The sequence below is a fragment of the Coenobita brevimanus genome, chromosome 40 (genome assembly GCF_032717465.1).
Source record: "Coenobita brevimanus isolate Jiangsu-jjx chromosome 40, ASM3271746v2, whole genome shotgun sequence".
In the NCBI taxonomy this organism is placed as follows: domain Eukaryota; kingdom Metazoa; phylum Arthropoda; class Malacostraca; order Decapoda; family Coenobitidae; genus Coenobita; species Coenobita brevimanus.
In genome coordinates, this window is record NC_136993.1 from 56,758,308 (window position 1) to 56,774,554 (window position 16,247).

Below are 16,247 nucleotides of genomic sequence, written 5' to 3' on the forward strand. Positions count from 1 at the left end.
ATTCCAACTTTCAACTTTACCCACACAATCCTTGACCCAACTGATCCATATTGTCTTATGCTCTTCTTCCATCTTTTACTCACAACTATACACACTCCTTCCTTTGCCCTCTCATTCTCATCTACTCCTGCACATATACCCCATCCATACTCCCATTCTCTCACACTTTCTCCTCTCCATTTTGTTTCAGTTATTCCACATACATCCACTTTCGCATCCTCAAGCACCTGGACAATCTCTCTCTCTCTTTCACCTCATCATTCGCTCCTCTTACATTCCATGTACTCATTACCAAGTCCTTTGTCCGGTCCTGGGTCGTCATCGTTTGGTCAGTCCTTGTCCGAGGCTTCTTGTTTGTTTTTTTAGTTAGTTGTTTTCCGGGGAGGGGCACTAACCCTCCGCCAACCCTTTTAGTCGCCTTTTACGACAAGCAGGGATACTGGGGGAGTATTCTTGAAAACCCCCCTACCCCCAGGGGGGGGGGTAGTTTGGAAGCACACTCACGCTCACTAATAATAATGAAAATAATAATGAGATCACCATACTGAAGGCGTTAACTTTCAGAAACCTATACTCAATATCCACTTAATAGGCATATAATTATTGTTGGCTGGAGTATATCATTAAAATAATGTTTCACGACCATTTGAGATTAACGGTAGCATTGGTATTCAAGCTTGTATGACTCAGCCAAATGTAATAATCTGGCTTTAGGTGAAATAGAACACAAGAGTTACATGATATTGATAGGGTTAACAGCTCGCCACCCACTCGCGCAGTTTTTTGGCCGTTGTTATTCAGAGTGAGGGCCACCTACTCTCCAGTTATTGAACACTTTTTTGTGCCTTGTTGTCCCTTACATGTAGGTGAGCCTGTGTTGCAGTGGTGGCATATCCATCTGGTAATACGATACCCCCGAGTTGGATGGATTTTTGTGCCGATTATCTATTGCAGAGAGGGCAGCCGTTACCGCGCTGATAGCAAACCTCACTCTCAGCTAGATGACGCTAAGTTTTACTGTTGGTCCGATCAATTGCTGAATAATTGTGTGTCACTGTTCGCCCTCTTCACCAAGTAGTATAATTGGGTGATAATACAGTTAACATTGGCGGTTGGTGGCAGTGGGACGACTGAAACTTCACAAATATAGATGCTTTAAAGAGCCATGCGTAGGAGACAGTCATAATCCTCTTCCTCCTCTTTTTTACTCCTCCTCATCTCATCCCACCTACTCCTCATTCTTTCCTCTAGTTTGGAAGCACACTCACGCTCACTAATATCTGCCCAGGGGTGCTCCCTTCCTACCGCAGAATACCCAGGGAAGAGGGAAGGGGGGGGGGAGGAAACGAGCTCCACCAGCCACAACCCCAGCTCTGGACCATCCCCCATATCCCTACCCAACCCCCCACCCCACCCGTCATTCTTAACTGGCAGTTACATCTCAAGCAGATTTGACGATTAACACTCTTGATCCCACTACTAATACAAAGAACACTAGGATATGTAAAAAGTATATAACTATCAACATTTTGCAGCATGAAATTAATGCATTATGACGTCGACAGTAAAACAAAAACTTTACCAACGGCCACCTCAGGCCTCCTGTGTTGGGTGCACTGCTTCGCAAACACACACACACACACACACACACACACACACACACACACTGAAAGACATAAACACACCCAAACGCGCAGGCACAGACACGCACGCACGCAAGCACCCAACGCATGAGGCCTGGGACGGCCGTTGTTAACGTTCTTGTTTTATTGTCAACGTTATGATGCATTAATGTCTTGCTGCAGCGTGTTCATAGTCATATTATATACTTTTACATATCCTAGTGTTTTATATTTGTGTATTAGTAATGTAACTATGAGTGTAAAGTATGATGTTAGCTTGAGCTATATATGCTAGTTAAGAATGACAAGTGGGGGTTGGGAGAGGTGAGGGTACTGGGGAGGGTGGGGAGCCGGGGTAGAGGCGGGTGGAGCTCGTTTCATCCCCCCTCCCTTCTTCCCTGGGTATATGGGGGTATGAGCAGAAATTAGAGATCGGGCGTGTACATTCACGAATTATTAGTTACGTATAGAGTTCATAAGACAAGTGTGTAATATGGGATTCAAACGACCTAGTGAGATATGGTTTAACACAAGTAGATCAAGTAGAGTACTTATTCAAATAAAGAAATGTGTTTTTTAGAATAAAGAACAAGAGGGACTGTTGAAGACCAAAGTTCACATTCTGTTCTACTCTACGTCACAGTTGAGCATATTCATCTTTTTCTTCCCTGATGTATCATGTCAGTAAGAATTATCTATGAGCGGAGGAACATATGACGACGGTCTAAGCTCTGAAACAATAGCAAGCAGAGGATGGCAAGAAGAAGAATTGGTAAAATATTATATGAACTTCTGTCCCAGATGATATATTAAAATTGTGTTCAGCATGAGCCCCAGTAGACCTGCTGAGTATTCACGCAGTATAAACAGAGAAAAGAAAAAATGTAATGTTAAGCCTAACATGAGAAAGCTAAGTCTGGTTACCAATTATATTAAGGGTTCATAATCTAGAACTATCTGAAGTACATAGTTAACGTTAAGGCTTAACTAATTTTTTGGCTGTTAATTCCACATTAAAAGTAGTAGTTGGTGCAAGTATTTTATCAGGAACAAGTATTCTTCTAACAAGTACCCTGCTGCATTCTATCATCCAACATTTTTTTTTTTCCATTAAGAACGTAGTGACTCGGGCTACACAACTCAGTCCCAACATTTAAGGCGAGGGTGACCAACTTCCCTTCCGACAAGTGGCATTATGTGGGCAATAAACCTCAACCATCCCTTGGACGTAAAGCTTTGCAGGCACCATCCGGTTGCACGTTCGAACTCACTAGACCACTGTGTGCTCTATGGTTATATTTTAGCTAATGCTTTCAATGTTAGAACAGTGTTTCTCAACCGGGGGGGGGGGAGGGGTTGGAAGTCTCACACAAAAATGTGACTGTGCTAAACAATGTGTGTGTGTGTGTGTGTGTGTGTGTGTGTGTGTGTGTGTGTGTGACAAAGAATCACTGGTTTGTACTGAGTTTCACAGTCCGTCTCTGCCCTAACCGTCAGAGCACATTTTCCTTTTTACCCGTGTAACAAGTTCGTTTTTTCCTCTCAGTGTGTACCGTAGTCACCAGGCTGCCGATTCTGAATCTTTACTCTGGCCTTCTTGAGATAAATCAAACATACAAGAAAGTGTTATATCGAAGCATGGATCAGATCCATGTTATAGGAAACTGATCACCAAAAGCTGGTCTCCGTTCCTTGTAAGAACTAAAACCTCCCTTCCCATTTCCATTATAGGATTAAAAAAAAAAATCAAGTACTCGTTGCTTGCCATCACCGCAGCTTACAGTTCTCTGTCTCTGGTACTCACATATCAGTTTCCTTCACCGAGTCATGTGAAAGTATGTGAACCAAACAAAAGCTACCGGTACCTCTGAAGGAGCGCTATTTGACTTGAGTTTCGTAGCTAGATAGACATCTGATGAATAGAAAAAGATTTAGGATATGCGTGTGCAATTCTGACTGATGTTTAACATTGCTGGGTGGTGTCATAAGGCATTAAAGAGGTGCGTCATGACCAAGACCATGTGGTAATGTTTTATGATCATGTGGTGGTGTATGGTATCATGGCCTGGTTTTAGTGTTTGTGACTGGCTGGTGATGTTCATGACCATTTTCCTTTCATGTTTCTGGCAATGATCGTATGGATTAATTGAGGGTCACGCGGTGGTGTGTATGACCATGTTGTGGTGTGAATGACTGCTTGATAGTGTTTGATTACTTATGGGATGGTATTTATGTTAATGGTCTGCGCGCGCTCCTCTGTGTGTGTGTGTGTGTGTGTGTGTGTGTGTGTGTGTGTGTGTGTGTGTGTGTGTGTGTGTGTGTGTGTTTTATGATTCAGATATGCTCAAATGTGAATATCTGCATGGAAGCTTTTTCAACATCGGCCAATCCCAGGACGAAGTGTGAATGATATGAGTATCTGCATCTACTTCTCTGGCACGCGTTCTCACAAACGAAATCGACAGTAAATTATCATTGTTAAAAAATAATCGTGCTCATGTTGTGGACTGCCAGGTTGCTTTCAAGAATTTGTTTTAATTTCGAATGAACCATTACAAACAAATTAGGTTCTTAATACATTTTAAAATGAGGAAGATGTAAGACAACGATACTTTCAAGTTGTGGCACCAAACTGGATGGATCTAGTGCCGGGTTGTATATACGTCCTTTTTCCAATCCCAGGGAAAGGGGAATGTGGGCTGCAGGACAACTATACCCTGCATTTAAGTGGGTTTATGTGCAGACGAGTCTTGGGCAAGGATAACAACAGCAACAACGACGACGACAACAACAATAACAGTGAAGAAAAAAATAGAAGTCAGATGATGACAGGAATGGGGGAAGGGTGAAGGGTCGTGAAGATATGGACTAACTGGAGTCACTTGAAGGCTGTAATGCACAGACTGAATTTATGGGAGGTGGAAGATATTCTCCTACAATGATGTAAGCAACGGGGTAATCTAATGAAAGTTAGAGGATTGGGTGATATGACACTGGTGACTTAGACGGATTGGAAGATTTGTCGATTTGACCTGGCTAATATGAATGACGGATGCTCATTTTATTCTTGCTATATGCAGACTATATATTCAGCTCTGGAAATAATTGTAGAATGGGAGAGGTTAGACAAAATGTATACATATCCCTTCATAATAACAGATCATGAAACAGCTGAGGAACATAATCTGCATGCAGCAAGAGTGAATCAGAAAACACGTCACCATGTCAAGTGGATGGAGTAGTTGGTGGGTGGGGTGTGCCTACGGAAGTGGATGAGAATGGCAGTGCTCTAGAGGACATTTGAGCGGGGAGGGCGGGTTCATGATAACCAATACCCTCTTTAGGTGCAAAATGATCCACAGCTATACGTAGCGAGTGATGAAAAGGCTGGGTTGTGAATTGAATGAACGCGAGGCAATGTCTGATTATGTGTGTGTGAGTAAGATAATGAGATGGTATGTAATAGATGCAACAGCATACAGAGGCTGGGGAAGTGGACTTTCTGACAACCACTTGATGGTAGTGATACAATGCAACAGATGAAAAGAACGAAGGAAGGATTGGAAGAATTAATCTATACAAGGAGGGTAGACTTTTTTTATGTGTCCAACTGTGGGCAAAGGCTTCAGGGACTATTTCTCGGGGGCAGTGGCCTATTGCAAGGCCCAATAGTCCTCCTACACCACGTGTCACCACTTCGGTGCTAACACCCACCGTCCAAATTGAATACATGCCAGGGCTGTCTCTTACAAGACTTGTGTACTGGTATTAGCGGGGGGATTTTACGTTGCAAGAGAATGGACCAAAGGCAGAATATACGAAAGAAGTGGAGGAACGATTAGGTAAATAAAATCTGGCGCAGATGGGAGAGGTAGAAGGTATGTGTAAGATATTAACAGAGCAAATCTGTGCAGCATGTGAGGTGGTGTGTGGGGTGAAGAGAAGACGAAAGAGGGTGCAAGGAACAGCATAGTGGAATGAAGAGGTGAGACAAGCTGTGGTGCAAAAGAAGAAAGGATAAAGTAAGTAGATGGGAACCGGAGGCATAGAGGAAAGTTTACAGATGGCACACAGAGTTACATGTTGGGAAGCAGGGAGAGATGAAAAGATTAATAAGAGTAAAAAGACAGTGGATGAGGAATCTGGAAGGAATTTGAATATAACGTCGAGGGAATGTAAGATAATGTTGTAGGAGGAAAGGAGAGTTAGACAGGATGATAAAGAAATTAGTAGGGGAGTGAAAGATAAAAAGAAATTGGAAGTGGAAAAGTGAGAAAAAGTGAGAAGATGAAGAGAACATTTATGGAACTTTTAAACATATAGAATGAAAGTAATTGGAGTATAAGTGGCTGGGGAATGGATGAGGGAAGGAGGGAGGTGAGAAAGGAGGAAGTGATCAGTAGGATGGAAGTACCAGAAACAATGAAGAAAGTCGAAATGGGGAAAGCCACGGTAATTCATTACGAGTGTGGTGTAACGCTGAAGCATCGGGGAGAGATAATAGTAGATTGGATATGGAAGACGAGCGGACTGGCCTGGGAGGAACGCAGAGACCCGGAGTATTGGAAATCACACTATAGTTATTCCCCTGTACACACAAAACGGGGGGGCGGGAAGTGTGTGGTAATCATAGGGGCATTTGTCTATTTAGTGTACTGGGAAAAGAATATGGCAAGATACTTACTGACAGAGTTGGGGACATAACAGAGGAATTAGTTGGAGAAGGACAGGGAGGGTATAAGACAGGAAGAGGTTGTGCAGATCAGTTATTTATCCTTAGGTCTTTAGTGGAAAAGTTTCCAAAAAAGGGAAAAAATGTATGCAACCTTCATGGATTTGGTGAAAGCATATGACAGAGTGAATAGACGAGAAATGTGGTATATATTGCAGTAACATTATGTGGAGTAAATGGGAAGCTGTTGAATCCCGTGAAGAATATGTATGAGGGTAATAAGGCTGCAGTGCATGTGGAAGGAGAACTGAGTGAATTTTTCCTTATGAATGTTGGACTGAAACAAGGATTTGCAATGTCTTCAACGGTTGTTCAATCTGTATATGGATGGAGTTATAAAAGAGATACAAAGTAGGGCAACGTTTGGAAAATTCCTGTTCTGTTGTTTGCAGATGATACTGTAAAGTGAAGATGAAGGGGAACTGCAAGGATTGGTGAATGTGTTACGAGTGTTTAAGAAACGGAATCTAAAGGTGAATGTAGGGAAGAGTAAAGTTATGGTCTTCGCGAGAAATTAATGAAATCACAGAATGTACAGTAAGGTTGGACGATGAGGAAATGGAATATGTGAGTGCATTTTAATACTTAGGTAGTGTGATAAGTAAGATGGAAGTTTGGAGGATGAAGTGCCTGAAAGAGTACAACAGGGAAGATAGGTTGCTCTTTCTTTAAACGCAGTGATAAGAAATAGGAAACTGAGCATGGAAGTAAAAAAGTCACTGCTTGATAGTAGTGTGATACCAACTCTAACGTATGGAAGCGAAGCTTGGACCTTGTTGGAAGGACACCGGTCAAGAGTGAAAGCAGTGGAAATGAGGTATCTGAGAGCAGAATGTGGAGTTACGTGAAGAGACAAACTGAAAAATTAGGAAGTGAAGGAGCGTTGTCGTGTGGATGTGGATGTGTTAGAAAGCATAAGGAGACGTACTGTACACTGAGGTGGTTTGGCCATGTGGAGAGGATGGACAGCGAGAGACTAACGAGAAGTATGTGTGAGTCTGAGGAGCAGAGAGGGAAGGAGAGGCCGAGAATGAGATGGAGGGATGGAGTGGAGAATTCTATGAGATCGTGGCGTGTGAGCTGAAGGGAGGGTAGTAATGTGGCGGGGAACAGAGCGACATGGAGGCGATTTGTTTGGGGCAACCTTTTACGAGATGGCTTCTGGCACTAGACAGATAGACGTCACCAGGTTGAAGGGTTAAATTTATAGTAGTAAAGGACCTCTTACACGGCTTGAGAATCTTGACCGTTAGCAGCCAACCATCACTAGATAAATTTCTTTTCTCCTCAGACGTTGCATTTCCTTCTGTACGGCTAAAAATATCCTGTGATAAATGATATTCGAATGTGCCAATGGTTGATATCTCAGTTAGAAATAACCACGTGAATCCGGTTCTTGTCGTTTTTGCTGTGGTCCCTGGCTCGCCTGAAATGTGAAACATGTGGACTGCAGACTTGAACTGTCCTTCTTCAGATCACCATCCTCCTCTCGGAATGTATGGAAACAGTTCAGGGACGTATGTAAAACGAGGCATTGGAGCCGTTTGCTTATACCGGTGTCATCACATGAAGGTGTCTCTCTCCACCACATGAAGGTATTCCTGAGCGACGTATCTTCACAGTTTATCCCTGTTAACTCCAGACGATTTTAATCAGCATTGGGAAGACTTTTTATAGTCAAGTGTTCAATGAAAGATATATCTTAAACTTCTTGCTTGAAAGATCCATGAGAAGCTAATTAAATCGTCAGTAAATAGCAAAACACATCTACACCACCGGACTGAGAGGTATAAGAGTGTATTATCTTATGAATATTTACTGATTATAATATGATGATGAAACTCAGTCGAAACTATCCTCTCCAGGCCTAGGTCGTAACTCTTGCTGTATTCTTGCAATCAAACAAAAATTGTATTTAGCTAGGGAAGATTTTTCGTATAGTCTTCCCTGATCCCCACCGCACGAGAGGTCTTTGCTAAGATACGTAGTCACCTGGGAGGAACCATTTACCTCTTTACTACAAGAGCTCCCCCAAATGCTGAGAGAATCATCTGTAGGTAACAAAAAAAAAGTAACTCTATTCCGATTGCATGGCTCTTCCCTGACAGCTGCTTCTGAAAATTAAATAACAGACTACTATCTGTATTATTATTTCTTAATACAAAGAAAGCAATCACTTACGAAAAGTTGAGCTTGCTGGCGAGAGAGACGAGAAGGCGCATGTCAACAGAATCTATTAGGGTGACCGAGTTATCTCCTAGGTTATTCTCTTTGTAGTCGACGTATGGGAACAGAGGCACTGACACAACCCTCAGTCCGTGGCCCATGAGGTTCTGTTGCTCGTCTGTGAATAGTTGAATACGGTGGTAGAAATAATAATAATAATAATAATAATAATACTGTAATAAGAATTATGATGATGATGACATATCTGATGGTGTACATTTATTAGACAAAATACGCAACATAAGACAATCAGATTAAGGATGTCACATTGATTTTATTCCCTCTAACTTCCAATAATTTTACTCCAACTAGTCTTGAAAATGGAGTGTTTTGATACAGCTATTATTAATGTCTTGAATACCAGGGAAATCTCCAAAGCTGAAACATATACTGAAGTAGTACACAGGTTCAAGATCAAATAGACATAACTAAAGAGAAATACCAAAGGGGACTTTGTTATAGTGAAACACCATACTGAGCTCCACTAGAGTGATGCACCGTGTAGTTGAGAATCTTAAAAAAAATATAGGTGACTCACCATATGATGCTACACGATATCTCCATAATTAATCCAGATTCACTTCCTGATTCCTGATCAGTATTCACATCTCGCGATTTGTTTCCCTTAATCTCACCTTCTGTCTGTGCATTATTGCCAGACACCATAGTCGCAGAATGGATGAAGTGGAACAAGTAACCTCCAGTCACTCTATTCCTCACCACCAGGCATACTCTTTTCATCTCACACCCCTCTGAGGCTATAATTATACCTTTGCACTCTTCCTTCCACTTCATGCTCTATCTCCCTCTTCCTATCCACTTCTACCAGTCAGTTTCATGGTACAGTCGACAGCAGAAGTTCGTCCTTCTCAGCATGCGTGATACGAGTCTGTTGATCTGGGAACACTGTATGAGATAGAGTTGACAGATATGGTTTAAATGGCTAATGTTAAAGAAATGTTTTCGGAGATAAGAACACATTCCCTAATGATAGTAGTGAACTGCAGCAGGTGGGATAATTACGTTATTGTGAACTGTATGACTTTTGTATATGCAACTTCTTCATTACGGACACAGACACACAGGATTATTTAAACTGGACTGATGTTGCCAGCATGTATTATATGAAATATTATGGATCGTTTGCGGTCCTAAAGGTGAGGTTGCAAGGAAGCATTAATTACGATGTCAGTTACACACTGAACAAACATAGAAACTGAGAATGCGTGTTTCGCGAGTGTACGGTTTTGTTTTACAAGGTTAAATCACATCCCTTCCTGACCTCTCTCCCCATCCGTCTCTCCCCTTCCCAGTCACGCTGTGCCATCATCTATGTTTTATCGCTAATTCTGAGAGTCGTAGGTGGAGTGTGGAAAGTAATCAATATAAAAGTGTTAAATGAGCTTCTTTTTCTCCTCCATCGCTATGAAGTTATATCCATGACTTGAATATAAACGTTAGTAATATGAATAAATCGTCACTGTGGTTGGTAGGAGACATTACTCGTCACCATTTATATAACACTTATATAACTATCGTTCTTACAGTGCTCCAAATACACTCCCTCTCCACCCCTTCGCCGTCTCCTCCCCTCCCCCCTTCCACTGTTTCCATCACTCCTCTCCCCTCTCTCCGCCCTCTCTACCAGTGCCCCTTGTTTCTAGCCTGCAACACTCCGAACCCCTCCTCACGGTATTATTGTAATGACTGACCGACTTCTCTCCCTTGTCATTTCAAAAGTCTGTTTTCTCTCCCTTCTTCATTTTTATCATGGGACTGAACAATAAAGCGACGTTTGGGTATTGTTTTTGGACTGTTATCTTTAATAGATTGTAATATTAATATAATGACCGTGACACTGGCGGTCAAGAGGCATTAACTGTTCAAAGAACGGCAGTCAGGGACCCAATTTAGTGATCATTTTATTACTCCTCCTCCCTATCCATTGTCTTCTTGCTTATACCTATTTTTTAAATCCCAACATACATAAATTATGAAGCACAAACGTCCTTCTTTTCCCCAAAGAAAGTAAAAAAAAAAAAAAAATCATTGCTTGTGTTGTGTTGCACAAGAGTAATACTTACAGTACATGAATGCAGAAAATATTTTTTGAATAAGTATTGTCAGTATTCTTGGTGATCATTTGTAGTTCTTCAGTTACGGTTAAATATAGCAAAACACTCACAAAAGTTGTATCCTCCTACCATACACATGGTGGCCATAATCATCGTAATATACGATAAGGGGAGTTTATACCCCTCTGGATGAGTAGATTGTAGCGGCATATGCTTGTCGTTAGCTCGGACGGCATGCAGGTGTTTTTTTTTTTTTTTTTTTTAATGCAAGAGGAAGGAACCAAAGGCCAGCAACCCTCAAACCGTTCCTTCCAAGGAAAACAAAAACAATACAAAAGAGAGCCAAATTCAAGATCCGTTCATTTCGAGATACCTGGACACACTGCGTTTGACAGACAGGAGATCATAGGAAGTAGGAAATACAGACAGAGGAAGACATTTCCAGAGTTGACCTGTTGCATAATTGAGGGACTGGGAGTAACGATTAACTCTTGCATTAGAGAGATGGACAGAAAAGGGATGAGAAACTGGGATACAGGTAAATATGTTTTAAGGTGTAGGGAGGAGTGAGGGATACAGAAAGGGGGCAAGGAGGAGAAAAGGGAAGGAGCCAGCAAGAGGGGGGGATGGTACTGAACACTGACAGTTACGTTGGACATATTGTTGTGTAAGTAATCTGGTTATTTGTGTGTAATATAGTTGGCAATATAACGTGCACGAGTATTGTTTTTTAAATGTCACTACAATTACGACTTAAATTCCTGCAATTGATAACTGTATTCAAGCCATGAATAACCGATCTAGTTAAGGAGGTAAAACGAAGCAGGGCCAGTTAAATGAAAGAGTGGGGAGGGGTTGGGGGTGTTGAAGGCGTGAAACAAAAAGTACTGTTAGAGGAAGGGAAGCGAGGGGGGAGGAGTGATGGAAACAGTGGAAGGGGGGAGGGGAGGAGACGGCGAAGGGGTGGAGAGGGAGTGTATTTGGAGCACTGTAAGAACGATAGTTATATAAGTGTTATATAAATGGTGACGAGTAATGTCTCCTAACCACCACAGTGACGATTTATTCATATTACTAACGTTTATATTCAAGTCATGGATATAACTTCATAGCGATGGAGGAGAAAAAGAAGCTCATTTAACACTTTTATATTGATTACTTTCCACACTCCACCTACGACTCTCAGAATTAGCGATAAAACATAGATGATGGCACAGCGTGACTGGGAAGGGGAGAGACGGATGGGGAGAGAGGTCAGGAAGGGATGTGATTTAACCTTGTAAAACAAAACCACAAAACCGTACACTCGCGAAACACGCACTCTCAGTTTCTATGTTTGTTCAGTGTGTAACTGACATCGTAATTAATGCTTCCTTGCAACCTCACCTTTAGGACCGCAAACGATCTATAATATTTCATATAATACATGCTGGCAACATCAGTCCAGTTTAAATAATCCTGTGTGTCTGTGTCCGTAATGAAGAAGTTGCATATACAAAAGTCATACAGTTCACAATAACGTTATTATCCCACCTGCTGCAATTCACTACTATCATTAGGGAATGTGTTCTTATCTCCGAAAACATTTCTTTAACATTAGCCATTTAAACCATATCTGTCAACTCTATCTCATACAGTGTTCCCAGATCAACAGGCTCGTATCACGCACGCTGAGAAGGACGAACTTCTGCTATCGACTGTACTGTAAATCGTTTAAACGGAAAAATTATAATCCACAGTAAGAAAATGTGGTTATGGCGAGGATACAATAATTTCGACAGACTTAGAAGCTCCTCTTGAATGCATAGGGGAAATGCAATTCGAGCCAAAACTGCTGCATCCTCACAAACAATAACAAACAGGATATCAGTATATAAGAATTATTTTATCACATTGCTATCAGTATGTGAAAATTATTTTTCCACATTTTACTCAGTTATCACTCTACCAGATTATTGCAACAATGAATATGTTGAATTTCTTTGTACCTGAAATAACAGTTCTTCTGCTGAGTCTTTTTAAATACAAAATTCCTTATTACATATTACATGAGTTGTAATGATATATTAACTGCCAAGCAAAGTTACACAAAATGAAGAAGTTTTGCTTGTGTTTTTAACTTTTGTTTCAGGCGAGATCTATTGTTCCTGAAGGTCTGACTTATTAATGACGCTTATTGTGTACTCTGATTTATCTTCACTCTTTGATAGCACACTATGGAACTTTTTCCTTCATGGAGGCTCCCTAGCCCCTAAAGCTCGGCACTGAATCAGACATTCTCCATACTATATTTGCAAATACTGATTGTTTCCAAACCATCATATTTAAGCAACTGCGCCACCTAGAGCACTCAATAAATGACTGATATACTCACCAATCCTTATTTCTCCACTGCATGTGGAGAGAAGAATGCCTTGTGGAGGGAGGAGGTGAAGAGAGGTCACTTCTGGATTAACGGCGAGGCTGTGTCTGGATAAGTGCATGAGTCTGTGGCTATCAATGCAGGACAGGGTGGTCCAGGTGAGAAGGGCCTGCCTCGATCTCTCTCCACCTCTTGTTGGACTTTCTCACTACATTCCAACCCCTGCTACTGCTTTGGGAATTAATCATCAGTCTCTATATGTGGCTCACTTATTTTAATCATCCAATTTTCTCAGCAGAAGGAGTCACCTTGACGTGGTGGCTGGGCTTAAAGCTCGGCCGGCAGTCCCACCTAATTTTGAGGCCAGCCTGCCTTTGTGGATTTGGGGTCTTTTGGCCTCTTGGACCAAGCACCCCTTCCCACCTTGCATCACTGCAGAGGACACCAGGTGGTGATGTTGCTTGTCCTTGTCCGTTTCCCATCTCAGACAGGGTTTTAGCGTCCCCATGTGTTTGCCATGTATAGTGTCCCAGAATGCTGGGAAATGGGAGTCCCAGGGATTAAGCAATGCTGCATGATGCACCCTACAGCTAGCACCACATCTCTTTGGTCCACTATTCTTCCCAGAATGGTGGTCTGGTTTCACCCGACCAGGCCATTCAGGTGGTCTCTTGTTTGCTAGGGTCAGGTGGGCACTGGGAGTCTTAATGGCTCCTATTATCCTAAATCACCCTTGTCTGGGTCTCTTGGTGGTTACCTGTACATACTCCCACACTAAATCTAGAGTCAACACAGGTGTTATCCCTGTTATATGGCCTCTCCCTGTTGAAGTCCATGGTGGGTGGAGTGAGGGGGGAGTGAAGGTAATGACTTGATGCTAATGGTGTCTGGAAACCGTTGCTGTGGACTCTGCATGTGTCTTAGAACTTATATCGGACTCTTCCTCTCCTATTGCCAATCTGGAGCCTTTTCACGCCATTAGGGATTGTCCTCCTTTCCCTCGGCCAGGTTGGCGCAGCTTTCGAGTACTGTACTGTTCTCCCTGAACCTTTTTGTATGAGAAATTTCCCGTGCTGAAGCCCTCCAGGGATGAATCAGTTTTAAATCTTGTTTTCAACATTCACCAAGCCATTGTACAGTATCTGTTTATGGCTGTGAGCCTGTCATTTTACTCGTAAGGGGATGGTAGCATCTTTATTGAGGTTTCCTCCCCAAAAGAGAAATGACTTCTTTTTCTGGTAACAATGTGTCTTATGTTCCTCATGCCACCTGTAACCAGTGTAGGAGTGTCATTTTCCCATGCACCACTTGTAACCAGTGTAGGAGCGTCAATTTCCCATGCACTTACCTCTGATACCCAGAGGCAGGGCTTTTGGAGGAAGTGCAGTCTTCTGACGTGGCGAATGTTGATCACTTGCAGAAGATGATGGGTAGTATTCTGACCCCAACTATGACCATATTCCTGACCTTGTATCAGTCAACACTGCCTTTTTTCTGTGAAACACACTTGGTTCTCACTTCCTGTGAAGCCCTGTTTGCCAACCTCAAAGCGGTGTTTCCAGTGTCACGGGTATGGATATGTAGGAGGCTTTTGACGCCAGGCACAGCCTGGCCTTCTTGGTATCTATGTCCCTTGTTGCAGCTTAACCCTTGTCAGTGACTGTCCGCGACCCCTTCATTGCCACCACTGTGTGGAAGCCCGTGCTGCATCTTCTTGACGCTGTCCTCCCTACTACTTGGAAGAGAAGATCTTGTTTATTTGTACTCATGAGGTTTTATTTCCTTAAACAAAGTGGAGATTGCAGACTAGCTGTTTTTTTTATTGACTAGGTTTTTTTATGCTTCTGCCCTTTCTACTGCTGCTGTGCACCATCTTGTGTCTTGGAATTTGCCTTGATCTGTGACATCACCCATTTCTCCATCTTGTGCACTGTGCATTGTTTGTTTGCATTTAATGTGTTTTCTACCCTCTTCCATAGCTGTTTCTGTCTCCACTACCAACGTAGAGAGTTTTTGCCCTTCTGTGGTGGTGGTGGATATCCATGTCAATGATTACATACTCTTTTCATGAACTGTCTAGCATGCCCAATGTTCCTTCTGTACCTGGCAAGTGTCTCCATTGTTCTTCTGATTGTTCAGTACCAGACATTATTTCACCTAAAATTTCCATTGTGGAGCAATGCGTGGAGCTTGCCATTTCATCATGCTCTCTAGTCTCGCAGATCTAGCCAGATGCAGGCTGAAGCTGGTAATTCATTGGTAGACCAGCCACTACCATGTGGTGGTGATGCCCGGGTTGTCAGAGAGCTTGTTCAGCCGCATAGGATCTCAGGATCATGGAGTCTTTGTTCTGTGGAGACTTCTAGCTTTTGTTTATTCTGGTGGTGGCTTAGGCTGCCATTAGTTGCCTTTGGCTGAATGGAGTTTACCTGTCAAGCAGTTTATTCTTCAATCTCCAAGGAAAGTGTTTCTGTTCCTTCCTCGTGAAAGGTGCCTTGACTGGACAGTGCAGTGTGCAGCCTACTGGTGCTGGGCAGCCACATTCTAAGGGCCTTCATGAGCACCAATCCAACCCTCGTTGCTTGCTGGGGATTATGGTGTTCTGCACCTTATCCTGATCCACTATGTGTTTTATCATTCAGTGCAACTGTCATAGCTTACATGCCATTTGGGAGGATCTGCAATGTCTTACTGCCCAGTTTTTACCTTCATGCATGTGCATCCAACTGAATATGGTTGATGATGCTGTTCTTCTCAGCCCCCCTGTTTACCACGTTTCAATTTGATCATATTTTGAGCCAAGGATAATCATGGGTGTACTGCTATCTTCCTTCATCATACTGTCCCATTCACTTGTCTGAGTCTTTCTGCTCACCTGCAGGATACTGCTGGTCAGGTTTTGCTCTGTTGTTGACTTTTTGTTTGTAGTCTTTATGTCCTTGCTGATGCCACTGGCAAAGAGTTGATCTAGAATGCTTTTTCATAGCCTTCCATTCCCCATTCTTAGACTGGGTGATTTGAATGGTCATCACTCACTGTGGGGTGAATGTGAGACCAATCTTTGGGATACTATGCTGGTTTCTTTTGTGGAGGATGGATTGGGTGATTTAAATTTGATGTTCTTTGGATATTCTGCGGGGTGTGTTGCCAGACAGTGATTATCTCCCAATTACTTTAATTGCTGCTGAGGTTGGACCACAATCCCATCTTCCTCACTGGCACCTGGTTTG